The sequence below is a fragment of the Lepisma saccharinum genome, chromosome 3 (assembly GCF_977018435.1).
Source record: "Lepisma saccharinum chromosome 3, izLepSacc3.1, whole genome shotgun sequence".
NCBI classification, from domain to species: Eukaryota; Metazoa; Arthropoda; class Insecta; order Zygentoma; family Lepismatidae; genus Lepisma; species Lepisma saccharinum.
In genome coordinates this window covers 107,464,119-107,490,005 of record NC_139231.1, presented here as the reverse complement: position 1 = coordinate 107,490,005, position 25,887 = coordinate 107,464,119, and the positions used below count along the sequence as shown (strand labels likewise).

Here is a 25,887-nt window from a genome sequence, read left to right as displayed (position 1 = left end):
AATAACATTACAAATATGTATATAGTATAATTTTCACATATGTTTATGGGGAAGGGGGTTTGAAGATTAAGAACTTTCTATCCCCCACCAGTTTTCAATGATTTTGCACCCTGATTAACATTACATATTCTTTGATACTACATATTCAGCTACATATCCTTTTGATAATAAATATTCGGTACATATTTTATGAATTAATGTTACATATTTATTGACATATTTTGTACTTTGATATTACATAAAAATCCGGGGTCTACTTATGAGTGACTGAAAGTTGACACAATATTGCACATGTCATGGCTGAAGAACACTTTCAAAAAACAAAAACTTTAGCTTTTTCTTCTAAATCAATTTTTCACTATTTTAAAAGCTAATTGCACAGGGCCATTCCATTTCATGTAAAGTGGAAAAGCCGTTAATACACTCTTTGATCATAACAGATTTTTTGGAAAAAAAATTTAATTAGAGTGTTCAGATACATCTTAAAATCTGATCTTCTTTCCTTGTACTTATTTTGTGATAACAAAGTTGAAGGACTAGAAAAATTTGAAAAAAGTGTATCATTACAAAGTCACATGAAAGCATTACCATCTTGAAAGTTATGCCATGCAGAAATTATGTATCTGTCTTCTTTGATGGCCTATAGTAACAGGAAATACATTTTTGGAATGATTTAAGAACAGGAAAAAGATGAAACTGTGAAATTTGAATTATTTCTATTGTTCAAATATTTTTCTTAAAAAACAGTCCATCAAGTAAATAATATTTTGGAACATCACAGTACATTTTGTATCTAAACCGAAAAATTAACATACACACACACATACAAAATCCTGCAGTTGAGTGGGATGATTTATTGCTATTTTCTCCAATTGTCTGAAGCCAGCAATGGAAAACAGGCATGCAGGAGTCCTTATGTTAGGTATTTTTACAGGAAAATACAGAAGGAGCCCTTTAATGCCCATCCTGTATAAAGAAGGACAAACACAACTCACTACATGAATAATTAATATGTATATACATGTGCGTGTGCATGTGTATTACTATTTATATATATATCGCTATATACACACTACAAACACACATATAGTGTTTTCAGGCGTTTTAATGTAACTGCCCCCACAATATTTTCTCCTACCCCTCAGTCACCTTCCCCTTGCGCCGTCACTGGCTTTGACCCGTTTGGAAATGGTTTCAGTTATTACAAATCAACAACGTTCGCGATTAACCCAGAAAAGTGAACATAAAATATATTAAATCAAACTAAACATAACCAACTCAGAGCAGCACAGTATACTTTCGCGCATGTATGTTCCTAAGCCCTCACCCCTCGAATTTGGAATCGACCACTCCATCTACATGTGTGTCTTCGGCAGCCGAGAAGTATGTGTATATTTGTAACTTTTACGGTTGTGATATGTGTAAAGAGCATTTAGATATGGAAAGATTTGGGAGAAAATGAATTTAACTCATTATCAACTTATTTTCTGTGTATTAACACAGAAAATAGAGTTGCAGGGCGCCATTTTTACATTGACTTAAGGACGACACCTTAAATCTGACCCTGAGCATCCACTGACTCTCAGTAGAATTACAATCACGCGTATATACTAATGAAATACAAAATTTTCCCATATAATAGAGACTATACTTACTTCTTGGCGGTAATTGGAAGGAATCAAAAATTTCTCATGCAGAAATGACATTTGAATATTCGATAAAATGTTCAATAATCACTAACAAACGGTAACCAACTAAAGAATATGAAGTAATTATGCTTTAAAAGCAAGTATGGCGTTACTTTGGGCTGTTACAACTTGTTACATCACTATGTGACGTCATACAGTACAATGAAATCGACCTGCGTGAAGTATATTATCAAATAATAGACCAAAACTTGACAGTAGCAAAATTAAATCTCGAATCATATTATGTTTTGTACACATCTATCTTTTACAGTTTGAAAATGCCAAGCGAGTAAAGATGTATAATAGGTAGATCGTTGCCTGTTTTTGCTAAACTTGTAACAATATGTAAAGCATAAAAATACAATAAAAATAAATTACACCGAGCGAAAGGTCTTTAATTTCTGCTGTTTTATTTACGTATGCGTTTTTATACTGGCCATCTTGTAGGTTCTGAGTTATTTGTATTTAAAAATGTTAACACTTTTCGCGTCACTGTTTCATGCTAGTATACCTTCCAAATAAACGTTACTCAACCTCAAAAAAAACTCCTAAACAAAACTTTCCACATAAACCAAGAGATGTGCGTCCATATGGGATACGAATTTAATATGCAACTTCATGTGTACATGGACTGAGGCCCGGATAGCACACAGACATGAATGACGTGTCTACGCCGTCCTGCATCTCCCTGGCGCTCCCCTTCCCCTTTCACACGAAGTAAGGGGAAGGGGGCTTTAATTGAGTCCACCGTGACGGTAAAAATGACGAAGATGAGATCCAGGCCAACAACGCATGCAAAATGGAGCGTGTAAAGCAGGTTCACCTTAATGAAATACCAACTTTGATGTTACCAACGATTTTTATTTGGGGAAGTAATTCTCTAGCTTCCATGAGAATAATTCCTTCTTGTATTTACGCCGAGCAAGACCGATACGTGATACGCGATGCGATTGGTTATATTCTCTGTTACGTCATCCTGATAAGGATTATCTAGTTACCATGCGAGATGAACGCTCGTGTTGCGTTTTGTGCCAAGTCTGTACGTACAGGTGGGTCAATCTTTGGTAGTGACGGGTATTGGTTAACGATAAATGACATCAAGTGAGTGCATAACGGGTGTGAAACGCAGCGTCATCATGCTGGAGGTATCCACACGCCTATAAATGTCTATCCATCTCAATACTGCCTTCAAAAGTTCCGGATGACAGACGCTGTTCTCTGCCGACCTACGTGGTGGAATGGTTAGAACAGCGCCCTTCGACCACAGGAGTCCCATGTTTCAATCCTGGCCTGGACATGGGCGTGCTTTGTGAATGTCCCTTCATCAATTTCATCACATCATCAATCATCCTCATTCCTCATCTTCGAGATTAGGCAAAAGTAGCATAAATGCGATGTTAAAAACAAAAATCAAATCAGATGCTGCTCTCTGGTGGCTTGTCGTGCAAATATGGGTCCACTTTCTTTGCTGTGATCAAATTCCTTATTGCGTTACTGGCATTTATGTACCTTTCTATTACTGTTTTTTTTTTTAATCTACCCTCGTATATCATTATCAATGTATGTAATTATGGAAGTAAATGATCATCACGAACATTCAGCCTGCCTGTTTCTAATGAAAAATTCAATATGTTTTCAAGACTTCATAAATTTGCCTCTGATATCGTACCACACGAACGTAATCATTAAATCCAGATACATATATTGGAAAAAAATATTCACAATCAGTTTAGAGCCACAGTTATAAATAAATCCTGTAGCAACAATTGTGATATCTGCCACACGAACAGTGTCAGATGCAATTGGTGCTTTTAATCTATTTAGAGTTATTTATGCCATCTCCTTTGCAACGTGAACAAATCTCTTTGAAGATGCCAGTAATGAATTCGCGTGTTCTCTAACATTAGCACCAGGGTTGTTCCAGTTCGATAATTCGATATATCGATCGTGTATTGGATGACAAAAGGATGTCGTTTGTTCTGAGGAATGACAAACCTTGTTTTCCTCTTGAAAACGTACACGAAATATCGTCTTTCTAGAGTTCTAAGCATTAATCACTTTCTTGAAGACCTTGTTTCACGTTAATACCTAGAGGAGCCGTGGTGAATGCGTGCAAGAAGTGTGTTCCATATTCTCTTTTTAAACTCAGAGATCTAATAAGTACTGGGCCTACAGTTGGAACCCAACCATTGAACCAATAGTCCAATTGCCACTTTAAAGTGTAGGTCTCCTCCCGATTAGCCCATTTTTCTATTTTGGTTACGTCGCTTTTCTGTCTCTCTGTACGTCAATCGCGACAATGAGGATGAATGATCTGTTGGATATTCAGAATTTCACCACGAGTGTCCAAGATACCTTTTCAGACAAGAAAATTACAGTACTGAAATAAGGGCGGAGGAAATAAAAAGCGAGTAATCACTTTTTGAGATATATTCCAGCGGCCGAAACGCAGGGTCCACCAAGTATGAACACCTGTTGGCACCATAGAAACAAAACCGCTTTGCCCAACGTCACGTGTAAAAATGGCCTCGTATTGAATTCTCAGGAAGCCCCAACAAAGCCGGAATTTTTATACGCACCGGAAGAGCGCCTGAAAAGAAATTGCCTTAGTAACTGAAAGCGACATAAATAACCATTAAAAAAAGATATTACAAAAAAAAAGAAAAGTCGACAACGGGGTTCCGTTGACCACAGTGGCTCAATTCACAAGGCGGGAAACGTTGATTGGACGTAGCGCGGTCCAATCACAACCACGTGTCCCTACCGCCAACAATGCGACACTTCTCGCGTCCAAATGGAATCCATTAGCAATGCTGACATTGTTGTCAATGCCCTCCTCTTGGATCGATAGTGTGGTGACGTGTCAGACACTGTAAGTATTCGCTTCCCTTACCCTTTATCTCTCTTCCCTTAACAAATTGCTGAAGTATTTACTGAAAATCCGCTTCCTTTGAACATTTTTCTGCTTTAAGGGCTTGGTATGGAATCCAGGGGCAACGCTGAGCTCTTTAATGTTATCGTTGTCCCATAATTTTTATTACCAAGACTTCCATTTCACCTTTACTTGTTTGGGTGGGGGAACGATTACGAAGGGAATTTTATGATGTCATAAAATTTCGTTGAGTGCTAGCTACATTGATTCCAAAGAGTGATGTGCAAGGATTCTTGGCAGGTAGGATAATTTGCTTACTGGCTGGTGTGTATAGAGAAAAGGCTGAAAGACCGACGGTTCGAGGACTGTCCTCGTTGTGCATTCTACGTACTTCTTAGAAAGAAAGTTGCCAGATTTTCATTACTTGACCTGCTCGAGAGGTGCTTTTTGCAATCAAGTAAAAACAATTTTGCAAAAACTCGAACTGTATCATATCCTCGTTTGGTAGGATAGACAAAGTGGTGTGTATGCTTATTTATCCTCTTTTAATCCTCCCAATATTGAATGAACATTCTGGATAAACTCCAAAATTGTTGTTTGTGTGCTTGTTTATGTGGAGTGGAAGTGGAGCACTTGTGGAACACCCTGTTGAAGAAGCATTCTAAAACAAAATACACATTTACGCATTTTGGCATGTTTTTTGTGCAATTGCGTTCCAACAAGTGTCAGAAATATTCCAAGTATGTTGAAAATTACTATGTCAAATTTAAGAACAGTTTTGAGTACTTTCAGCACATATTTCAGCAGATATTCAACAAAATTTTAAGTTGCCTGTCGTGCGGATATCTACAATTGTCAATCTAGACAATACATGGAAAGAGGTTTTAGAGAAGATTAAAGCTTGCCCGCCCTAGCGCTTAAAAGACCATACACTTTACCTTCGTGAAAAATTCTAGGGTTCGTTAAGAATTTGTTGATCAGTCTTTGCTCTCTTTCGTGGTGTAGCTAGATAGATATTAGTTTATTCGATAGTAAATTGAGTCGCAAGGTGTGCGAAAAACTCTGCAGCATTTATAAGAATTCAATCGTTTTTTTCTCCATGACAAGCTAATATTGAGATTGTCTAATGCCCAGCAAGTATATCTCTGAAGAGCGGGTCCTGCAAAGAAGATTGAGCCACTAATTTTCTTCCTGCAACGCGATTAGCTGCTCTACAACGCTTTCGTTTCAGTACGTCGTCACCTGTTACATTAATCCCATTCCTGTTTATTACAAGAGGGAAAATTCCCGCCTTCTATATCCAAGGGAGCTTCCTGCCAGAACGTAGGTGGCAGCAACTGCCGCAAAAGCTATTGGAACTGCGACCGAAATTCAAATGGAGATAAAACGTATCATCATCATCATAAACAACTTTATTGGACTTAAAGATTTACATTTGGCTGTTCATGTCAGCGTACACTTTGAATACATACTTTATTGCGTAGCTAACGATTAGCTACGCTTCATTGATTATGTCAAGTGTGATGGTGAGGAGGGGCGGGGTCGAAAATGGCATAGCTCATTTTAACTTACAAAATTGAAAAAAGCGTATTGTGTTCATAGCTTTTTAACGGTAATAAAGTTGCTCATTAGCATTCAAACAGTAATATGTGATGTCACATTGTAAATTAATTATTTTTCATGAACGATTGATTGATTGATTGATTAAGTTGGTGTTTTAAGTCCACTTTATGCACAATAAGGCTAATTGGGACTGGACCTACAGTTTAGAGTGGGATCCGAACCAATAATGTGCCTACACCGGGTATCGAACCCCTTGATTACAAGTCGACGATGTTACCACTTTTTACTTTTTTTTAATTTTAGGAAGACCCCTACGCGGCAACCTTTCCCACAGATCCAATTCACACGTGTAAATTTCTTTCAATTCTCATTTTCATCAGGACAGACGAACACAAACATCCATGTCCGAGCCGGGATTCGAACCCAGGACCCCTGGCATCGCAGCGCCCTGTGCTAACCACTCTCTTTTTCTATTTTTTTAAAAGGAAGACCCCCTAAGCGGCAGCCTTCCCCACACATGAAACTCATACATCTATTTATCTCAAATCTATTTTTCTTGCATGACAGACGAACACAAACATCCATGCCCAGCCGGGTTTCGAACCCGGTACTTCTGTCTTCGTAGCGCGCTGTGCTGACCACTCCGCCACGGAGGTCGACACTACGCCATCGGAGAGACACTTTTCACGAACGAGGTGGTGTACAGAAAATAATAATAATAAAATGTAACAACTATTCATTTCAGTATATTAGCACTGGGTAATATGAGAAAATAATGAGTAGCTGTGCTATATATACACCCATCTGATTTATCGAGATAAGTATCTCTGCAAAGACATAATAATAGTAATTGTTAATAATAGTTTATGAGTCGTTTAAGTAGTTTTCTTGTGCTATATTGGAAGACCTTTACTTTTGCTCCCAATTGGGGAGATGCATTTTACTTGGCAGTAATCTTATATCTTTTGCCCCCGCACTATGCTCAACCTTATATATAAGGGGAACTAAACTGTCCCCCCCCCCAGTTTTGGCACCTTACCTACCCAGTTTTGGAACCCATGCCGCCACTATGTAAGAATATAGCAAAATCCCTGTTATGTATTCACAATTGTTTTGTGTTATCATTACAGAAATATCTTCAAATCTAGTACAACAACATTTGTTCTATGTTAAACTTTATTTTACTCGTAACCCAGTAATTAAAAAAACTTTCACTTTATAAATAGATTTGAAAATTCTTTGAAATTTATGTAGAATCGATTAGTGCAAAATGAGATTCTTTAGGTAAAAATACGTTCTTTTGAAAGAATCTTCCTTTGTGCTGCATGTTTAACATTCAGTTACTTTTCTTTTTTCGTTAAGCACTTATTAGCTTACCTATTAAGTAAGGTATATAATGAGTTCTGCTTCTTCATGGCTCGTTTTATGGACCAGAGAGGGGGCTATAGAAGAGAAAGTGATGATGTTTTTACCTGTTAGGGTCTTAAGCTCATTATCCTTCATTTGAACAGCGGCTCTGGCATTATTTACGGGGGAAAGAAACTCGAAAGACAGAGAACAGAACGCCCTCTCTGTACTCCCTCCAGAAGGGCTTATGTTCATTAGTCACCAAACAAATGACAGTCAAAGAAGTATTTCATTTATCAAAAACTTTTAAGTTACTTGTTTTTTTCTTATCGCTTCTCCTCGGGGACTAATAATTGCTTTTCTTTGCCGTTCCTCCTATCCCCACAGTTCAAACCAACTTTACGTATTTTTCTTCCTACTTTTCTCCCTCCTTTTCGGAACGATCGTGCTGCCCCCAGGCTTGTACGTGATGTACGAGGTGGTTGCGTAGATTTTCAGTGTGACCTTGTAGATCCGTCACCCTGCAATGGCGTAAGCTTTGTGCCGATAATCTTTTAAGCTGATAGGCTGCTGATATTGACGAGTTAAATGCCAAGTTGGTACGACACAAACTGTATGGCGTCTAGAAAATGCAGCTTTCTGTTTGGCGATCTTCTCGAACAACCCCTTAGAAATTCACCAAAGATGTCCTGTGTGGTTCAGATCTGTCGACTGTGGAGGCCAAACTTGATGTCCATGTAATCTACTTACAAGTTCTTGTGAACCCTTTAAGAAAGCACTTACCTACACCTATAGTCTTATACACGTACGAAAAGTAAAATTCCGTGGCGGAGTGGTTAGCACATCGCGCTACGACGCCAGGGGTCCCGGATTCGAATCCAGGCTTGGGCATGGGTTTTTGTGGTTGTCCATTCATCAATTTCATCCAGTTATCACTTATCCCCATCTTCGCAACTAGCCAAAAGTTGCAGAAAAGCGAAGTAAAACTAAAACAGTTAATCAATCAAATAGATATGAATGTGAAAATCACATTGCTCAATATTAATGCAAAACCAATAATTAAAGGAATTAAAAGTAATGCTAAAATAAACCGTCGTAAGTATTCTGTAATTGTGTGTGTGTGTAAAGTAAAAATGAATGTATGCACCAACTGGTTCAAAATCTTAACACGCGCGCACACACACACACACACACACACACACACACACACACACACACACACACACATATATATATATATATATATATATATATATACACACACACACACATACAGGGTGTCCGGGCTAGAGGTATACAAAAATATATGCTTATAAAGACTGGACTGGATCTGGAACTTTCGTTCTGTACACAACGTCCTTGATAAACCCAAAGACGTCGAGCGGCGACAGATCTGGAGATCGAGGGGGCCAGGCAGTGGGACCTTCTCTTCCGATCCAACGCCCAGGAAAAGTGGGAGGGTTCACGTTCCATTCTCTTCTTGCACGCCGCTGAACACGTGTTACTGATTTGAACTCTGCTAACCATAGCACACACTGCACCTTTCGTTGTGGCGTCCACATGTTGACTGTCAGGCGTACGCTGCTAGACTTGGCAGAGCGTGTCACATTGAACATTTGTGCGCATGCGCGATCTATACGACTCTGTGCTGACCTTGAAATGGCGACGATCAAATCTCGGTGAGATGTTCTATCGATTGAGCATTTACCCAACAACATAAAATGTATAGTTCTTTCTTTATAAGCATATATTTTTGTATACCTCTAACCCGGACACCCTGTATGTATATATATAATGTGTGTGGGTGGGGTGTATGTATGTATGTTTAATTATTTCTCATCCTTGTACATGCGGCTACATAAGGCAGACATGTAAGCTAAGCATGACATAAAATTTATTTTATTATTTTATCTTCCCCACTTTTTGCGTTCGATTCGCTTTCGTCCAGTGTCACTTTTGTCCAATTCTCCTTTATTTCTCTCTCTTCGTTTCACTCGATTGTGCACAATGCTAAATTTTACATGCTTTTAGCTACGTATCTCGCGCTCTCTGTCTCTTTTCCTCACACACAAACATACGTACTGACATACGGTCATAATCTTTTTTAAGCCGATAACATCTCCTTTGTCCTACCTGCTGTTGAAAAAACTCATTTGAGCGTCCATTACTTTTATTCGGTGAATGAGCGAGGAGGAAGAATATAAGCAATAAATACTAGTTATTAAACTATCCATTAATTTCCTTCTAGTTATTACCATCAGATATTATGCGTGTGATCTGTGCATGTGCACTTGTGCAAGTCGTGAATAAAAATGGTATACAATTACAATATTGGCATCTTGCATTTTGCTTTCAACGAACATTTATCCTCTCGTTTAATATCAAAGAATATAAAGGTTATGCTCCAAAAAAAAAAAAAATATGTAATTTTGCCTGTATTTTATGAATGTCGAACGTTATACTTTACACTGCAACAATATGAATTAAGAGATTTCAAAAGAAAGCTACTCAGAAACATATTTAGACATAAAAGTGACGAAGTAACAGAAGAATGGAAAAGGATGGGAGCATGGCAATTCTGCCATCCCCAAATTCATAAAAAAGGAGTGATATTATATGTGTATATTTATACACAATGTTTATGCCAATGTTATAAATAAATAACCCAAGGTGCAACAGCCCGTGAGGGGCAGGGTCTCCCTACTGTCGGCCTCACTCTTACCTGCCGAGGTGGAAAATCATCCAACCAGTTACGGGGTGACGTGTGGTCAGCACTGCGAACACCCACATGTTGTTGTAGGTTTCCATGACCGGGTTACGCTACTCATTTTAAATTTACTCAATAGGTGAGTGGCCGCCGGTCCCATGCTCGTGCCGAAATCTAAAGAGAAAAGTTGCTACGTTTCCCCCACGAGCCTCTAACCTGCGCGCGTTCCATAGCCGGAGCCCAAAGCATGACGTCTTTACCGCACGGCCACGGTGCGGGACTTACGTTAATCTTCCCCCCCAATATTTTTTTCAAAAAATGGTTACAAAGCCCACACACACTTCCACCATACAGACACACACACACACACACATATATGTGTGTTCTGTTGCCGAATTTTACCGCCTCAGTGCGCGACAAGCTTTCAAGTGGCACGCATAGGAGAGGAAAGAAGAGTTGTTCGGCAACCTAGTAAGAGATGCAGAAAGCTTGTCTCCTGATCTCGCCTCCACAAGAGTAGAATTTCTTCCTAGTCTCGATTTTTAAAAAGATCATCTCGACACCATCGTGTACAGTGGACCACCGTAGTACTGAAGAGAAACAGGCCGGTGAGTGAGTTGGTGTAATGACATGTCTTCACGTATATAAAATCCGTTCGTCATAGTCGAACGTCCTTCGAAAGTTCACTTGTACATTGTGCGGGCATAACAGTGTGCAAATTAATGGGGGGAAGTGCCGGGGATTTCCTCCTCACAGAAAATTGTACTCGCGGAAAAAGAAAATTATTCTTATCCCTGACAGGAATGTTTTTACTCCCTCAAAGAAAAAGGGATTGAAAGCACATAGAATACTATTTCTTAACTATGTAACAAACACATTTCAAAAATCATTCGTATCCATTAATGATCCAGTCAGCACAGATTTGCCTGCCTAACCTTACCGAGCCGAGACAACAGCAGTCTGTTTTCCACTTAAGTTTTCATGGCATAGTGCAGAATTTTCCATATCAGTCTTGTCTTTAGCCTATTTTACGGTAGAACCGACTTTAAATAAGTTTCTGGCGGGCACCATTTTCAACATAAGCACTTTTGAGGGAAGAAAATGCCTTGCCCCCAAAATCGGTACCTGTTTTCCATGGTCGTATCCAGCTGGAGGCAAGAGAGAGAGCACTCTCACCCCTCTAGAAAACTAGTGGAGAAACTCTTTCAGTTTCGTTCATTGTCCTTTTTACGTTGGAAAGTAAAATATATGATTCCATTTCCAAATAATTCAAAATAAAACATTGCCACAGTTTCGGAGTATATAGGTTATTCTTGCCCTCACTGGAAAGGCGTTGCTTGCTCCTTTGAGAAAAGTTTTGTTCGACTCCCCTGAAAAAAAAACCTGGGTAGTGGGTACCGCCGTGATAATCCATGCTATATAATCAGCGCTAAAGAAAGTATAGGCATATATGTAGAGAAAAGCACAACAGCACTCACACGCAGATCGACATTAGTATTACTATTATAACGGTCAAATATTGAGTAACAGGTAATTAATCTAATTGCCCGTTATTAAGAATTAATTACAATTAGTAATATTAAAATTCGTCTCGAATAAAGGTGTCTAGCGACTGGCTTAGCCAACGCTAGCTTGCTCAACCACCGTTTTTCGCCCGAATCCGGATTTACATGCATTAATATGGGGAATAGCAGGAAAAGAGCAACTTCTAAACCAATAGACCGAATTGGATGAGATTTTAACCAGCGGAAGACCACATCATGAAAGTACTGATTCCAAGATTTGAGCCTAATCAGAATAGAACTACGGGAGTTATGAATTATTAAAGATCTATCGCTGGATACAATGAAGACGATACCCTACTGAGATAGCGCTCTCTGTCCGTGCCTGACACAATAGCGGAGGATTTAGCCTAATCTCTGCACGAGGGGCTGCTACCAGAGGTTAAGGACCGGACTGAGCGTTGACCAGGATAGGAGGATAACGGTCAAAGCACCAGAAACAATAAATAAGCACCTAAACACAGAGACTAGAGCGTCACCTCGTTCAAATCTGGAATAAAAGGGATGATTCGGAATAGCGAGAACACAGTTTGCCTAGAATCGACACCGGAGTGTGAGCTACGCGCGACCTAGCTCCGAGTCGCGATCGGACCCGTGGTCTGGATTTGTTTTTTTGACTCGAGTGAGTGTTTTAGAGCCATGGAGTAGAGCAGAGTAGAACCAGGGGGTCGTTTTCCCCCTCGCCGTCAACGCATCCGTGCACATACGTGTGGTTATGTGAGAATAACACCAGACACGTCCACCTGTGTCAATCGTCCGAAACAACGTCCTAAGTTAGCAGAAGTTAACAACAATTGATAGGTAAGTTAATACCGAAGTGCATAACGGCCAATACGAAAGTTAATAACATTTAATATCCATGTGTGTCCATGTGAAACCGCGAATGGCTCATTACGTATGTTCGTCTCATCGACTAAGCCACGTATCTCTACGTACGAGTGACCGCGAAGGACTGACCTATTACTGCGCTAGTTTTCGTATGGAGTCGACAGTGCACGTGTACCGTCATGGACGTCCCTGCGAAGTGAACGAGTGAAGCCAGGATCCGATGATGCCAGATGGAGCTGCCGACTGATCCACTTTCGCCGACCAGGATAACCGCGAAGTACGGCCCCGGAGTGTGGACGTCTTCCAAAACTGTAGGACCACTTTCACCCGACCCAGGTCAGAGGGAATGCAGCGAAGGTAAGATCCAACCATGTGCGTGTGTGAGAGAGATGACGCCAATCTACCGCGAATCTGCGTAAATCAAATCATTGCATGACTTAAATCAGTGCTATGGCATACCTAGACGTCGTTATTCCGGCGGACTAATCAATGTTATAGATCAGAGTTTATGTTAACAGCAAACAATAGTTCATTGAAATATATTTATACCTTCAAAAAAGATAAAAGGGGTTCGCACAAGGAACAATTATTCAAGTTATACTTAAAACCCTTAAAATCCTAAACGGTAAATTGTAAAAGGCAAGGTAGCCAAGGAATAGCATGACTATAGTAAAAGTATTAATTAATCTAACCTTTGTAATTGTCATATTGTCACAATATACCATGGAATGTGTGTCTGAATGAGAGATCGAGTGAAAGAGGGCAAGATGTACTGTTTATTTATCTGTGCTTTAATATATGTGTATATTCTGAACCACCGTAGTACTATGTCACGTCATTTCAGGTGCTTGAAATCAAATCCTCCTAGGTTTATTCTTGGTAACTCCGACTGTAGGCACTTATCCTGACCGTATTATAATTCATGTAATGTTTAATCCACGTGACAGGTGTCACGGGGAGCGATTCTGCGTTGTTGCGTTGCTTTGTCGTCGTCGCTTAGTTTAGTTAGTCAGTTTGTTAATTAAGCACGCAGCACTATTATTAAAAGTAAACTGTGAATTGCACATGTCTTTGATTTAACTTCGCCCGCTAGATATATTATTATTAATAGCTGGCAAGGTTAAATCAAAGACTGCTGTATCGACTAATATCAAATGATTTGATTGCTAGAAGTTAGTTGATATCTCTCTCTCAGTATCTTTCTTTGTTCTCTTTGATTCTATTCCTTCCCCTTCCTTTTCTTTATCTTTCTTGTCTCACTTTGACATACACCTGCAGTACAAACCTCACCCTTGGAAGGACAAGAACAAAATATATGAGCACCAAATCGAACTTTGCTAACCTACTCATATTTTTATTTTTCAAGTGAAAAGTAACTTCCAGTCGTAATCGAGCTCCTATATGCTTGCGTTTGACTAAGCCCCGCGACAGGTTAAGTTTGAAGCAGATTTTATGTATTAAACCACGCGAGAATGGCGCTCAGCATCTCCCATGCAAGTCTTGCCTCAACTGCCGAGCTGTTCATATCACAGACAGTGAGAAAATTGGCAGTATTTCAGCAGAACTACATTCTGTGTGCACATTTGGGTCTATTGTATGCGAAAAGTTGCTGCAAACTTAACCTGTCGCGGGGCTTAGATCGGGATTGGTGCTCTGCTCTTAGCCATGTAGGGGAAAGAGAGGTAAAAACGGTTAGGCGGGTCGAATCAGTAATTTTTTTTCTGTGAACAGTGCTGCTATCTTGTGGCCAACTCGTGGTTCTAGGCCTCAAACATTATCGTAGCAGTTACTTGTGATTCGTGATTACGCGAAGAAGGCATAAAATTTGGTAGAGACTTTAAATGTATTTTATTACGTGAAAAGTTTCGATTTTGCACCAGTGAATTGTTACATTTTGTTAAGTATTTGTTGAGGAATTGTTTTTGGTAAGTGCAGCTTTGTGTGTTATTCACTTTTGTTGGCGTATTTGGCATACTCATCATTTATCTTACATTTTGAAGCCGTGTTGTTTTATTTTTTTCCAGAGCTTGCGAAAGTGCGGTTCTTTCAACGAAACGATTTACCTTCGACATTTGATGTCACCACGTCTATGACGCTGATTCATACAGTATAAAGAATCAACGCGAGCAATATGCTAAGCCAATCCCTCTTTCTTTTCACGCATATTTAGGTCACAAGAATCGAGGATGATCCAAATCCTCATGAAAAGTGCACACACAAATGCTGAATTCGAAAATAAGGCTGCTTTATTCATGAATTCCAATTCCCCAAACTCTTCGCACGAATCCAAAAGATATGTCGAAGGAAAGGCAAGAAGTGAAGTGGATTTTTTTTTTTTTAAGCCTGACGTTCGGGACTGGAAAAATTCTGGGACGGCATATGTTCAAAATTTCCCGACACTGTGGAAATCTCGAATTCTGTGCGCCATTTACCTTTAAGTGATTAAGTAATCAAGGGGTCCCGTGTTCGATTCCCGGTGGAGGCACATTGCACAGTGGTTCGGATCCCACTTTAAACTGTAGCTAGAGTCCCGATTATCGTAGCTGTGCATAAAGTGGACTTAAAAATTCAGAGACTTACAATGCGCAGAAGTCTCTTCGGTGATCTAGCTCGTTATGAGTCGATTCTCCATCGAATTTATGCTTTCCTAACAGAAATTTTAAACCTGACCATTTGGAAAGTCGCGATCCCGAACAGTCGGGGAATCATTTCCCAATGTTGGGATCGGGACGAATTTTTTTTGCTGGTCCCGGTACCAACTTTTTTACGAATTTGGGAATGGCAGAATTGCCATGCTCCCATCCTTTTCCATTCTTCTGTTACTTCGTCACTTTTATGTCTAAATATGTTTCTGAGTAGCTTTCTTTTGAAAGCTCTGAATTCATATTGTTGCTGTGTAAAGTATAACGTTCGACATTCATAAAATACAGGCAAAATTACATTTATGCCAATGTTATAAATAAATAACCAAGCGACGTAAAATAGTACAACATTCATATATGTAACATATAGGCTCTTATCAGCAGTGGCGTCTCGTGGCCCCAAATTTAGCCGGGGCTTATTTTTTAAAGAATTTAAAATATAATGACAATTCACATGAATTACAAAAAATAGGTATTTTTTTCTTCTAGACTACAAAACTGGACTTACTTTTTTGAAAGAATTTAAAATGTAATGACAAATTACATGAATTACAAAAAAACGGGCATTTATCTTCTTCTAAACTACAAAACTGGACTTATTTTTTTAAAGAATTTAAAATATAATGACAATTCACATGATTACAAAATAAACAGGTATTGTTGTCAAACATACCTTTCTACGAACGTTGACTCCTGTTCTTCTGCTCAGCAAATTTTGTTATTACTTTTTCGTTGAAGCCCTCTATGTTCGAAATGTATTCTATCTCTATTGTAAACAAGTGCCAAGGCATTTGGTCTGTCTTGTGTCATTGCATTTCTTAAGCAGGTTTTAATACGCTTCAATGTGCTGAAACATCGTTCAGATTCAGCTGTTGCCACTGGAGTTATTAAAACTATGTTTGTCATTTTTACTGTTTCTGAAAAGGTACCCTCTAAATAATTTTAAATAAAAAATGAATGCAATCTACTGATAGAGTTTATGTTTTTCAACTCTTCACTACAATAAAGAACACGAAGTTCCCTCTTTAGTTTTCCCTCTTCTATGAAGGGATAATAAATCTGGGAAGATGCCTTTGTTTAAAGATTGTTCTCTTTCATTATGTCCTCGTAGAGCAAGTTCATGTCGACCACAGAATTTTAAGCAATTGATAATTCTATTTAATATATGCCTATTTTTCCGGACAAATTCATTGTGTCTTGTAATTGACAGCCTATGTCCTTCATCAATTTGTGTTCGAACATCAACCCTGCCAAACTCACTCAAACATACCGAATGAAAGCCACCAAAACACTACAGAACACGCGAGATCGAACGCGACGCGAAGGAACTAGCCCCGAATCAGCACTCAAATTCATTGGACTCTCCCCTTCTCTCTCTGCTAGCACGTGACCTTCACTGTAGCGTAGGTGGGTGTAGGCCACGCCTTCCTTTGCGACGTGCCCCGGAAAACGATAATTGACATCAATGCCGCTAGGAGCGCTGTCGTATACATTGCAACAGACGATGAATTTACGTGGGTAAAAATCGCCTTTTAAAAGACTGTGTGATATTTATGCGTTATGGTGATTGATAATTACGTCAATACGTTCGTTTTTCTTTAGGGGCTAAGCCCCGGAAGCCCCAAGGGACGAGACGCCACTGCTTATCAGTATTATCCCCGTGTTTGAGGGATGACCTTTGTTGAAGGCACCTTAAAGTCGACCCCAATTCCACGTAGTACATCTTGGTAACTACAATGTTGCAGGCCAGCGAGATTCTGGTGCCTGGACACACACAGCGAGCATAATGCTCCGAGGGCTTGTGTTGTGTTGTCCACGTGTGCTTGTGTTTATACTTCATCCACTTCTTCACCATTCATCTCCATCGTCGCGATTAGCCAAGAGTAGCAGAAATGCGACTTTAATAAACTAAATCACTCAGTATCATCCGCAAATTTAGGTTTTCCAGACAAACCGAATTATCTGCTGCCTCCAAGAGAGATACAAAGAAGCCACCCTTCAAGCAACATTTTAGGTATTTTTCTAATTTGGGGCCGTTTTTCTTCCGCCTGTGGCTAATCGCGACGATGGGGATGAATTTTGATAGGATGAAGTGGATGAACAAGGAACACTCGTGACTCGAGCACCGGACCTTGAGTGGCGAGATAGCGAATCAACCACTCAACATAGTTATACGTATGTCGAGTTTTTATTTGTACGTTGTTTTTGAGCATTTTTTTGTAGAGAAATTGACAGAGGTAACATACTTTTACTGAAGAGAGGTGGGGGGCTAAGTAGACAGGTCAGTATTGTCTCGCTTCATATTTTTTTATCTCTGTTGGAAAACAGAGGGAGGGAGTTGGAGGAAAATGTCGACTTTTATCTCCCATCAGGAGGTCGCCTCCAACTGAATGGTCAGTCCGAGTGTGTAGGCGTTCAAATGGGAAATCAATGCTAAGTGATGCGCCTTGTAACTTATGTGCTCTTTTGCACTACGTCACTGAAACTGAAACAGTCCCTTGAGTAGAATTTGCCTCCTGTAGGGGAAGGGGTTTGTTGCAAATGCACCTGTTTTATAGATGTTTTACAGTATAAAATGTAGATAATTGTATGCGTGTAGGCATACGTTGCACAAACGCATTTATTTGCATGCGTTGTCTCCTTTATGTAGTAATTTTCACTAAATTTATATTAGACCTATTAGTTTCTTATTGTATCGCTCCAGCCATCATAAAGATTTTTCATAAGTACTGTAGTTAAGTACACACGCACTGTTAAATGAACTTTACAAAAGTTTTGGACATTTTTCAATATTTTTAAAGAAGACGTTTCGGGGTGGGAATTGTTGACCCCTCAGCCTCTGCTATCCTTCTATGAAATACACTTCAGATTACATGGATTTCAGTAAATCTTCGTTCCATTTGACTGAACACGTAATTTTAGACTTCATTCCTCTCATGGCAAGAAAATTAAGAAATATTAGGTATATGGAAGATTTCAACAAATGTGTTGTGAGTTGTCCCCCCTCTTCCCCCAGAGAATGTGTTAAAGTAGTACTTCCATATTAAGAACAGAATAATAATTAAAACCGTTTAATATTTCCCCGTGTTCTATTTGCACTTGAACTTTTTGGTTCAATCATGATTAGCTCATCTGCGCATAAATTAGACTAAAAATGTAATTTGCATACCAGACTGTACAATAGGATCCATGAGTATTACCGTGCAAATTGTCCATCACCATGTTTATGCACTTTATTTGACTCAATAAGAGCTTCAAGAATTAAAAGAAAACTCAAAACAAGCTGTTGATAACTTCTGCACCAGCATACATAAAAATCCATCCCTTTAAAACACATACGATGTAAGAGAAAAATTAATGAGAAGTAATGGACAATTTGCACCGTAATACTCATGGATCCCACTGTACCAGCTAGTTACCAGACTAAAAGAAGGAGATCCAGTATTCTGTACAATCCTATAAAAGCTCAGCTTTGACTCTTGCACAATTTATTCTGAATCTACGTTTCAATTCAAATGAGGATCACATGTTCAGGGGAGATGTTATGATGAGACTTTACAGAGGGAGGTATTGAAAAGATAATCGAAAGTTTCATGAAAACTCGAGAAACTCGAATTCTAAATTCGACTGTTGCCGCTTCAATGGCACAGTTCAGGTCAGTACACCTACAAGGTTCTAGATGTCAGTTGAAATGCAATTACGAATTGTGAAAAGTTTGTCTGGACTTAACAAATCACCTGGGCGATAAATCGATTGAATTTCTTCACACACGTCATTTGCCACCAGGAAATGCTTCATGCGTCAATATAACAAATTCATTGAAATACTGCCACATTTTGACAGTACCACCCGTCAAGGAATATATTTTACTCGTAGTATATCTGAGAGTATTTTTATTAAAATACAAATATGCTTACATACAGATATAAAATTAAGAAACCAATAGATCGTATTGTGTTCTTTGAAGAGTTGCTAGATGGATATAAAATATTTTAAACTCACGCAATACAATGCGAAAGTCTATTTTTGGGCCGAGGAATCTCATGAGCAAAATATCACCGAGGACAATTCCCCAAACCTAGTTTGTGTCTTGAGACCACATTAACCGAACACTCATCATATGAATGTAACAAATACTTTTTTCAGTAGCTGCAGCCGGCACTTTCCTTTTTCAGACCAGTAAATTTAAAGTCGTCTCTTTTTTTAAGTAAGAACTTCGATATTTTCCAATGTTACCTTTTTGGCGCGGATTTCGCAGAATATCTAGATTTTGTAGTTATGTTTGCAAACCACCAATTCACCGCCTATCTGCGCTAGTGAGGGGATGGGAGGGATTAAGTCCACTGACAACATCCTTTGGAAGCTACACTACGAGATAAAAATAAACTATATAGCTGTTGGGGCTTTAACAGGCAGCACCTTCGACGTTCTTTGAGCTGTCATTTCGTGTTGTACGCTTTCGAGAGTGATGTTGACCCTGTACTTCAGATTGTCCATATTGCTTTCATGCCTCTTCATCATTGCTTGGGATATGATCAGACAGTTGCTGGCCTGGATGATGTCTTCGCGAGATACACGTAGCGACTCCGGCTGGCTGGAGTACATCATCTCCTGATTTCTTTCGATGTCGGTGACGATCAGCTGGTAGTGGAAAGCCCTGGCCTCGCGTTCGGTACCTAGATACTGGAGCCACAGATGGAACCATCCACCAGCCGTCATCTTGCTCCGGAAGAAGAACTCTCCCCAGTCTGGAACCTGGAAGATGATCAGGAGGCCTTTGGATATAGACCCTGTCCAGGATACCACGTCCCGCGCGTTAGGAGCACCCTTCACCAGCAAGGACGTTGGGTGAAAGTCTGCAAAGTGCTTCACCATGACGGATCTGCCTATCTCGTACCTGCACAAGAACCACGGACACTTGTACGCCCTGAAGTCGCAAACGTTCCTGTGGTACTCTACCGAAGAGTCCTTGAAGATTCGAGGGCAACCGAGGTGCCTGTTGGGACAAGGCAGTGGCAACTTGCGGACGATTTCCTCCGCTAAAAGGTTTCTCTGGGTGTCCGCAAGGGCTGATGGGAAGACTTGTCCGCACTGCGCGCATGAAGTTGACCTCTGACGACAATCCTTGCAGAGTTGATGGTTCCTGGTACATATGTAAATGGGAGGTGTAAGAAGTTGTTTGCACGTTGGACACTCTATGCTCTTCCACACGTTCTCCATGATGTTTGCGAACTCTTCCATGACAGAATCTGGAAGTATAGAATGGCGATTCTAGCTTTAGGAAAAAATATGTTACTTTTCTTATCACGTATTAGGGATGGTACCGAGATGAGAGAAGTCTGTATCTCATCTGAAACTTCGAGACCAGAAGGAGACACTTTAAAAATTGAGTCTCGAAAGGTTTAGACAGGTGCAGTTCCTGCCATTGGGTGTTCTGTCGTCTGCTGGAAGACCTTGCCAATTATCATACGAGTGCTACCATTCACTGCCAGGGGCGCTGGAGTTTCTGTTTTGTACATTTTTATGCACAGATAGGCTAATCGGGACTAGACCTTCAGTTGAAAGTGGGATCCTCAGGGCTGCTGGAGTTAGTTGCCAAATTCAGAGCTGAGAGGAGGGAAAGGCAACGACACATAGTAAGCCAGTATTTTAGTTGATGAAGAAAGAAGAAGTTGCCCTCTAATGAGTTGAATAGCTCATTAGTGGCATTTGCTTGCCCTTTCGAAAGACTTGTGCAAGAGCACGGCCAGTCTCCACAAGACGTTAATTTGGCAACAACTTAGATGGCAGACCACTTAGTGGAGGGAACTATACCAGTATAAACCATCTTGTCTATAGAATGAGACCTGATGCGTTGAAATTCATCGAGGTGTCTGTAATATCGAAACGAGATCGAGACTTCCTTTTCTCGTTTTAGAACTCAGTAAATTGAAATGAGAATTATACGAAAATTTCTCCTTCATTCACACTATGAGACTTCTTCAAGCTGGGCGCCCAGTGGAGCGGAAGCTCGCTGCAAAAAGTTATTTGAGAAAAATACATGTAATCATTGCATCAAATGCATCCTTTGTGTTGTTCCATTCAATTTCAAGACTAATCAGGTCGCCTCCCCGATGGCGTAGTATAACGTCGTCACTTTATAATCAATCAGTCACGGGTTCAATACCCGGTGGAAGCACAAATTAGTTCGGATCCCACTTAAAACTGTAGGTCTAGTCGCGCTTTGCATAAAGTGGACTTAAACCAACAACTCACTAATCAGGGCGAGAACTTCATAGCTCTTGGGGCTAATACTAAAGTATTTTTTGAGCTTTCTCGCGTCCCTCAAAAGACCTGAAAATGAATGATGTTCCCGAATTCAACTCTCTTAGTGCTGCCCCTTCTCTTCTGCCAGTGCCAATACTCCAAGTACGAGGGTGAGTCAATATTTACTCGCAACCCAGTTACATTTTTTTTTTCTGTTGATAGCATTGCTGTTTCTTCTCTAACATTACCAGGCGTGTTCTCTGTCACTCACTTCTGCACAGGCTAGTGTCACGTCAGCGACAATGCAAGTAACCGAGGAAATTCAAACCCATAAGAAGTGAGTGGTAGAAACAAATATAACTGCATTGCGGAAAACCCGTGTAAAAATTAATTCACCTGCAGAACTACTACCAGTTTCTTCACACACTCTTTCTGAAGGTACACGCAACTGCTGGAAAGTTCTGGAAGCGAAGCGAAGGATTCCTCCTTCCAAAGTTCGAAATTGGGTGAGCACCCCCATCCGCAAAGAATTTCGCTTCGTCGCGCCTCCACTCCAGCGCATGGGCACACAGCACCGTACAAATGAAATACGTTCGTATTGTGGATACTTATAGCCAACGTATTAAACAATGTGCAAAAACCTGCTTTTAAGTTTTTCATTTTTCGTTAATGTTTTCTGGAGGCTCGAGATGAGATTCAGACTTTCCCTTCGAAATCGTGAACGAGACGGGTCTCGTTTCGTCTCGGTAACATCCTTACTAAACATTTTTAGGAGTGTCTCTGCTGATGAAGGTTTACACAAATGATGTCATATGATTGACATTCGGCATTCCCAGGGAAAATTCCGGAAAGTGATTTAGCAAGGTTAGATATTCGAATTCCTAAGTTCATATACGGGAAACGTATATGTCAGCAATTGTAAGTTTTGTTTGTGATGACGTAATCTTGATAGCAGATAAACTTGTACACGATAACTGATAACGGTGGAAGCCTAACACTAGGTAGATTCCTTAAAATGACACAATTGGAGTATACCTGCTTCGGGGATTCTCGTTTCATGCATTCCACGTTTTGATAAATTCACTTAACTTCTTGTTCCCAACATAGCTAAATGATGAACTTAGTTACACCTTTTCATTACACTCCTTCCTTAATTTTTTTAGTGAGGCCTGTTTTCCTTTGTTTAATAAAAAAAAAACATTTCCTTCCTTTCTTGTGGTATCGTGGCTACAGTGCAGATTTATTTTAGACGCCCAAATCGAAGTTTTGAAGGAATGGTTTTTCATAATTGTCCTTATGGCCGTTAGAGTTGGTTTGTAGTAACGATTTTTATGGGGGTGGGAATAGAAAGAAAAACAGTAAAATTCTAGTACTAGTATTATACGTATAGGTATATATTTTACTTCCAGGATTTATTAAAATCTTTTAATAGTGACTAAATGCATTGTAAAAGTATATAGCGTCATGGAAATACTTTCCTTACAGGATATTCATAACAAAAGAGTTATTTCTAAAAATGTTACCCTTTAGAATTTCTTCTAGAGCATTAGATTTTTTTAATGAGGCTAGTATCCCAAACTGTAATCCTATTTCATACTGAATGGGGGAGGAAATTCAAACGACAATTCTATTTATTGCTTTTCAGGAATAAATTTAAATAGAACCAATGTCTAACAATCAGTGGCGTGCGGTGATAAATCAGGCAGGGGAACAGGTCACCTGCACTTGCTCCCCCTCGTATGGGTGTCTTAATATAATACAATAGATCAAGTAAAATTCAACCCTTATTGAAATGTCAGAAGTGACAAACATGAGGCACGTTAAAATTATATGACAATAATAATTTTATAGCAAATGTTATATAATATAAAGAAAACATTAAAAATAAAATTGTTGATGCGCAACAAAGAAAAATTTGATAATATAAATTTATGAGTCATCAGAGAAAGAAAATAATATTTTGTTGTGACCTGTTTCATCTCTTTATTCGTAGATTAAGTTGACGTTTTTTCATAGAGTTGAGTATTCTTGTAATTCAAACTTCCTCAATGCAATAATGGCACACAGATGGTTGAGTTTTTCATGACGTTCGCTAGATTAGTCAGGGTGGCTACTGTAGGACCATAATAAAATTCAAGTATAATTCCCGGTTTTCAAGGCGAACTTTACAAAAATTCAAGCAGATGTTTTCTCTATTTCAAACTAAGGTTTTACCGTCTCTCACCACCCACACACATACACACAAATTCTTATATTAACAATAGGCTTATATGGTTTGTGCGATTCCAATGAATCCAATAATTCTAATTCACTTGGACGGTACATATATATAATTTAAGGCGCAGAGTTTACATTTGTCATTTCACATAGTTACTCGGCAGTGGCGTGCCCAAGGGGGGGGGGGTTGGTAGGGGTTATACCCCCCCTTTGGCCCAATATTTCTAAAAAAGAACGTCAATGGTAGGAAAATATGACAAAATGAGGGCCGACTACCAAGAAAAAGTATAGGTAACCCCTCCCTTACAAAAATCCTGGGCACGCCACTGCTACTCGGGACTATAAATACATCTACAAATACAAGTCACAAATGTTACGAGAAATAGTAATCTACGAAAAATTGTTAATTCTATAAGAATTTTAAATTTACCTAATCAACTTCAAGATATTTTATCTTGCAATAATCTTCCGTCCATCAGATGGATTGTTCCGCAAAGAACACTAACAAAGTAAACGGATTGGGAGAATTCTGTTTCATTTTCCACGCAGCTTTCTTTTTCTTCCTTGATAAAAATAAAATCTAAACTGTGAAAAACTTGTTTCAGGTCATTAATTAATATGTATAAGTTCAATGGAATTGGGATTTTAAAAAGTTGCAATTTTTCATGTCTACGGAGAAAATTTCAAGCAGAATTCACGCACAATTCCCGGAGCCAATAATTCACGCATAATTAGCGGAATTCAAGAAATGCCCGGTGAGTAGCCACCCTGTTAGTAGAAGTTGTTAATGTGACAAAACCCGACCTGTTCCAGACTCCCTTCTCAGGATTAAACAAGGACAACAATATAATTTGCCACTGGAAGAATATCCAGTTAATCATTTTACAGAGTTATAGTAACTCGTTTGAAAATGCCTTGTGTATGATTTCGTTTTAGTTTTTAATTCAGTTAGGATGTGTGTTGGTTTGTTGTATTTTCTGCAAAGTTCAATGAACTACAGGCTTTCGTACTCAGCCGGTCGATCATACAACACTCGCAACATTCGCTTTCTTGTCCTGCCGCTGCGTGCCTTGGAACTTTGGTCTTGGGGTTGGTGGAACAGATGGATGTGAGCTGTTCCCTCGGAAACTATTTCGCAGCGTTTAGCCAAGGCATTTAGCAGAAGCTTAGACTGTAGAAGATTTTTTCAGTTCGTTATGAATGTCAGACGCAAGTTCTCAACGAGATTAGGAAGTTATGGACTTTCTACACTCAAAAGTATCACTTATGACGCGATTAAACTTCAGCACATAGCAAAAACTGGAAGAAAAGCGAATCCGCAATATCTCTCTGAGGGAACAGCTAGAGTGTTCAGCTTCCGTGGTGCCGTGGGGATCGTTTAGATTCGCGCGTGGTCGGAAATACTCGGCTTCAGTAGAGGGCATGATACTAAGAGACCATGGTAGAGCATGGGATGAGAACCATGATGCGTTGGGGGTAGGTGACGTAAACAAACGTCCAGCCACGGTGAAAGATTTTCTTCAGTGTTACTTTTGGAAACGTTGATTTCGGGAGAAAGAAGTGTTCTTATTATGTTAATATAAATAATTTAAATAGCCCAAAAGCGCAGTAAGTAGGAGGGAACAGCCTGTTCCCTCTGTTCCATGGAGGGACCGCCACTGCTAACAATTAGTTATTATCAGTAGCGGCGATTAAGACAGTGTTTATAGATACTGGACTTGAACAATTCTCCAAAATCCAAAATTCATAGACTTATTCAACCTCACCTTTTTATAAGATAAAATATTGAATGAGCTTGGTTTAATGTAAGTCTTTAATACTAAAATACTGAGGAATACGTAGTAAAACCTCCCCTCCCCCTCCAAAGAAGCGCCCTCGTGGAATTGCGCTTCCAAACAAACAGAGGAATTACAAATAAATACATATTAAAAAATAGAATAGTACTATTAATGTATTACTTGTAGAACTTACAAATCAAGTAGCTAGTAAACGTTTATGTTTTTCTACATGGTTAATCCCAACGATGAAGATGACAGGTGAATTTATGGAATATAAACATGAAGGTACGAAACAATGAAACGACGTATAATTACAGAAATAGAAACGAGGTGAAGAAATCGTTCCTCTACCAAATTTCTCAATTCGAATTTCCTGCATTACCAAAACTGTTTCCTACGTTTGACACTTGAATGCAGTGTAATATGGCATCATTGAT

The 25,887-nt window shown here is 39.4% G+C and overlaps 2 protein-coding genes across 2 annotated transcripts in view; one reads left to right on the top strand and one right to left on the bottom strand.

Moving 5' to 3' along the window:
- LOC145985286 (uncharacterized) overlaps positions 1-25,887 on the bottom strand; it is a 111,406-nt gene that overhangs the window by 85,447 nt on the left and 72 nt on the right. The gene's annotated exons all lie outside the window — the stretch shown is intronic.
- LOC145985285 (E3 ubiquitin-protein ligase SIAH1B-like) overlaps positions 4,538-25,887 on the top strand; it is a 125,417-nt gene continuing 104,067 nt past the window's right edge. Inside the window, exon 1 of the mRNA XM_083119111.1 lies at positions 4,538-4,560. The gene's annotated coding sequence lies outside the window, so the exon portion shown is untranslated. The remainder of the gene's footprint in view (positions 4,561-25,887) is intronic.